The following is a 5,758-nucleotide window of genomic DNA, read 5'->3' as shown; positions in this document are numbered from 1 at the left end:
ATTTTATTTTACCAAAAATTTCGTTGGTGGCTTAATATAATGTTGTATCATAACAATACTTAATTACTCTTACTCCTAATTATACTTACAACTCTGAATTGAAATTTTAATTTATTATTTACCCAATAAAAAAATGCTGTTAATTTATTACATCAGTATGTTTAGCATGTTTTAGGTATGTTGTGTTGTATTCTATACTATGGTATGGTGTTTCGATGAAAGTTTCTTGAAAGCACCTTTAAATCAACTACAGAAACTAGATAACTATAATACTCGAGTATTACTATGGAATATATGGTAGAAAGTAGGGATGCATCCGATACCGATATATCGGCGATATCTTGGATTTGCCGATATATCTGAAACTTACTGTACGAAAATATTACAAAACTGACATGCTTCCAGATCCAGATCCAGTTGAAATGCTGCAGTGTTTAGGTTCCTAAATTTAAACGGATTTTTTTGTACCATGACCTACTTTCGGCGTCGGGACGTGATGACCCCATCGCCCACTGGTGAAATAACCTGTGACAGAGGTTATCCAGTACGTCTAGTAAGTCTCCGTATCTACTAAGTCTCCGTCAACTCTCCTCTGGCTTCGTTGGACCATTGTGTGGTCCGGAGTACTGTGCCTACTACGCGATTCAATTCAATCATTATGCGACTGGATCTCCAGCTTTCTGCCGATCGTCATCGACGGAGCATGTTCCGATCTTAAACGCGTGAACGCTGGGGCAAAGAGCTGTTTTCTATCCCCGACCATGTTTCTTCTGCATATAAATGATATGTTGCGACTTAGCAATTCATTGCTATGCGGATGACAGCACTGGGGATACTCATGATATTTCTTTTACAGGTTAAACCTGACAAAATTTCTGAATTGAGAGACGTGTGAATTATGCTAACTTAAGACACGGATCCTCGTTTATAATATATAATATTTTAAGAAACACTGTTTTATTATACAAACTCAAACCCAAACTTAAAATAACTTTATTCATATAGGTAACCAAGCACACTTATGATCGTCAACAGAAAAGATGTTAATTTGGTTTTAAATTTACATTTACAATTAGTACGCAAGTCAAGGGTACATTACATACTAATACATTTTGATTTATTTTCATTAAGCAGTAAGTTATTAACATTAAACCAATTAACTATACGAGAGATAGAAGTGCTTACATCGTCCAATAATACGTTTTTCCTACTCACTTTAAATAGAAGTGAAGGGTCACCAGCAAACAATACCATGTCATTGACAAATAATGGGAGGTCGGTTATGTAAATCATAAATAAGAAAGGCCCGAGAATTAAGCCTTGGGGGAGGCCGATTGACTCATGTGAGCCCGAAAATGTGACTCCATTCATATGCAATATTTTGGACCCTTCCCTTTAAATATGAATTCACAAGGCTGGAAGCTTTGCCATCAACGCCATAGTGTTGAAGCTTTCCAACCAGTATAACAGGTTGAACACATTCAAAGGCCTTTAAGACAGGTCATGGTAGACGCCGACTCCATCATATAATTCTTCCCAGGCAATAAATATGTTTAAAATCAACTTCACATCGGCATCGATTCTGGACCCTTAGTAAAACCATACTGTATATTATGCAAGAGTTTATGTTAACGCGGGGAGCACGGAAACAGGTCTGCAGTTTGACGGATCAGACTCACTACCTGCCTTGAACAATGGTGTAATCTTAATATCATTTGGTCCGGAAAGGCACCACAATCGATACAACTGTTAAAAATTACAGACAATGCAGAACTTATTACATCAATAACGGAATTTAAAATGATTGTTGATACACTCCATGTATCCATGTAAAAATGAAATGTAATATTATATTTAGGTACACTTTTTTCTAGTAATGATATGGCAGCAGTAGGTGAAAAATCTAGAGACTTGGTTCGTATTCAGTGGTACATTTGTAAAAAAAACTCTTAAAAAGTATAAGCTACTTCGGGGTCCGATTTTATTAATTTCCCATTAACTTTGAACATAAAATCGGTTCGTTAGTCAGACGTTTTACCCAATTTTTCGTTTATTTTTTTCCAAGTACCTTACACTTTACCCACGCTTATTTTTAATTTTGAGTTTAAATATTGTGACAGCAATTTTGCAATCTTTTTTGAAATTATTTGAATACCTGACACATTCCGTAAACTCCAGTGTTATTATCATACATTTCATATAATTTGAACCTTTTTCTGTGTAACTCCTCATTTGCCTAGTCACAGAAACTTCGTGTTTTAGAGACCAATAAAGTCTTTTGAGTAAATACTTTCTTAAGTTCATCAATAAATAATTTAAAAAAACAATTTGTCAGTTGTCACTCATAAATGGCATATATGTATACATAACATTGGAGTCCTATGTTTCCCTAAATCATGCTAAACGGTCATTTGTAATTAAGTAATTGAAAATATTAAACATAGTTTGCGCAATTACGTATTGTAGGCACACTGAAATCTTCAACGAATCAAGGTCCTTGATCTATAGCCAATTATAAACTCGACACCTTCGAAGTAAAAATTTTACTATATTAGACAGAGTACATCCCATGTTTAGTTTATGAACTAGTTTTAATTAAAATATTATATATATATATATATATATATATATATATATATATATATGTTACATTTTAAATACTGAATTATGAATAAGCGTTACATCTCAATTGTAGGTAGCCAATAGGCCGGCTAATGGTAGACCCCGAGGTCTCATTAGGGCAAGCCTGAAATGTCAAAAATATATTGGATTTCGACATACTCCCGCTTGCTCTACGCCTCGACTCTAAATATAATCATAAGTCCTTAATTGAATTCCAATAAACGATGGCAAAAATTGCGAATATGAAATTTATTCCGGGTCATGAGAATGTAGACCAAAAAACTTGATTTACATACAATAACAGCATTGTTACTGGCATAGCAGTCTAACAGAAAAGATTTAAAATGTCCAGGCATATAATGTCATATAAAGAAAAGACAAAAGAGTTATTAAGAAAAAAATATATAAATTAATACAGTTTCACATTCATTAATTGGATTAAATCCAGCCGTGTATTGTTTTTAACTTTCAATGAAAACAATAACTTGTTTTTTTTTTTACTTTAAACATCTGTAAAGCACGTGTATATACGTCAATATTACAGTTCCTGATCCATCATTGGCTGGTTGAGATTTGAGGTTTTATCGTCACATATTTTGTAGCGTGCTTTAAAAAAAAACAAGTTGCTACAACCTAATTTCTCAGGGATGAAAGCCACATTCAACCACCAGCTTTATGTTGTACTTTGATTTTTCCCCACTAACAAATTAACTAAAACTACATATATAAAAATTTAAAAACCTAGTCAAGAGGTAGGTGTTTATGTATGTACAGTTTATAACAATAAATAAAGTATTATGTCCTAGACTATAGAAACAACGCACCTCCTTGCAATAAATAGAAAAAAAAATCTCGTTGTTAATTTATACTTCCTGGATTTGACCTATAACCTGTTTCGTAATGAATATTATAATATTTATACTTTAGAACTGTTAGGTTATTGTTCTTAAATTATATTTAAAATGCATCAATACAGGATCGTGTCGACGTTCTTCATTCAAATATTTGAAGTATTAAATATATTAGGTCCTTACATATGAAATTGGCGTTTTGTATGGGAGAAACAAAAAGTCGAATATTTTAAAAATATAATATATTTAATTAATCAAAGTATGAACCATTGTTTTCTATGCACTTTTGCCATCTCATAGGTAGTTCATTGATACCTTTACTAAAAAAAAACCAGTCGGACGGGAATCAATAAAATCTGTGAAGGCGATTTGGATTGCCCCATCAGAGTTATTTTTTTTCACTTGCAAGAAGTTGTCCAAATTTCGAAAAAAATGGTAATCTATTGGAGCAAGGTCCGGGGAGTACGGAGGATGTCTTAGACATTCCAATTGAAGCTCTTCTAATTTGGTAGCCATCTGTTGTGCAGTGTTTGGTCTAGCGTTGTCGTGAAGTAGCAGTGGCGTGGAGCGATTGATCAGCCTAGGTTGTTTAGTCGCTGGCTTTTCCATCATGGTTTGCAATTGCTGACAATAGACATCAGCCGTAATAGTCTGGCCAGATTTGAGAAAACTGCAATGAACAATACCGGCACTAGTCCACCAAACGCTTACAAGTAACTTTTTTGGGGTTAATTTTCGCTTGGGGCAGGATTTGGCTGGCTGGCCAGGATCCAACCATTGCGCTGAGCGCTTCCGATTATCGTAAAGAATCCATTTTTTATCACAGGTAATGATTCGGTTTAAAATACCTTCATTATTGTGCCAGTTCAGTAATGTAACGCAGCAGTCGACGCGCGTTTGCCGGTTTGCTTTAGTCAATTCGTGAGGTACCCACCTTGCAAGCTTTTTAATCTTCCCAATTCGCTTCAAGTGAATTAAAACAGTTTTATCACTAACACCGCAGCCTGCAGCTAACTCGGACATGGTTTGCGATGGATCCGCTTCCACAATAGCCTTCAATACTTCATTATCAACTTGGGTCTCAGGCCGTCCACGGGGCTTGTTCTGCAGGTCAAAATTTCCAGAGCGAAAACGTTGGAACCATAAACGAACTGTGTTTTCTATTGCAACATGACCGCCATACACATCATTCACCCTTTGAGTCGTTTCCGCAGCACTAGTGCCACGGCGGAACTCGTACTCGAATTTTGTAAAATGAGTGACGCAAACAGAAAAAATCAGAAGAAAAAACAAATAAATGACGGTCATCGAAGCACAAATACATGAGTAAGTAACTGTATAAATTTGAATTTGGAATTCCTTACCAAAGAGGAGAACATCGTGATTAAATTGGCCAGTACGAAATTTCATATGTAAGGACCTATTTGCCCCCTATTTTATAAAAAAAAGGACCTACTATATATTGGCGCGTGCTTATATACATACTAGTATTGTCTTTTGTTAAAATAGCTTTTACACATTAAGAAAAACACTTTTTGAACGGATTAAAGCTATGTATTATTATTAAAAACTTATAAATATTTACATAATTCTAAATTTTTTCCGACGTTTCGCGTGCTTTTCAGCGTGCGTGGTCACGGTGACCGAAGACAAAAGGTGATAAATGTCAAAAGTATCACAGCTGCAGAGAAAGTTGTTTTATCTGTATTTATTGCCCCGAAGTTGATATCGACTAAAAGATGACGGGTTTTTGCAAAAATGACTCACGGTGTCCTCTGTTTTCGCGGATTGTTTGTCTTGGGGTTTTAAAAATTTACGTAATTTACTAAGTACTATTACAAACATGTGAAATAAGTTCGTCGAACGTTTATGCTTTATGCACTACTGTTAGCAAGAATGGCGCTTGACTCTGTAGCAGTAAACATCGCAATACAACATAACATGCTGACAATCCTTAAATAACATTATGTAGTCTGGGCGTGTTTATTTCATGGAATTAATGATACTAAGAAGTACAAACGTTTGACATTGACATTATGAAATTTAATATTTTAAAAATTATAAATAGATATATGTTTTTCAAGGTCACCTATAACTTACTCCCTTAAATAAATATGAATGTCTTTTTTTATAAACAATAATTTCAATGCGATTGCACATATATAAAAGTATAGGTAAGTAATTTTAAGATTTAATAAAAATCAGAACATCCTGTATGTACATTTTAAACTTTTATAAACACCAATCGATATTGACCTGTGCCCAGAAATAAAGTGGTATTCGGT

This window comes from Pieris brassicae, chromosome 8 (assembly GCF_905147105.1).
Source record: "Pieris brassicae chromosome 8, ilPieBrab1.1, whole genome shotgun sequence".
NCBI lineage: Eukaryota > Metazoa > Arthropoda > Insecta > Lepidoptera > Pieridae > Pieris > Pieris brassicae.
This window is presented reverse-complemented; position numbering follows the sequence as displayed.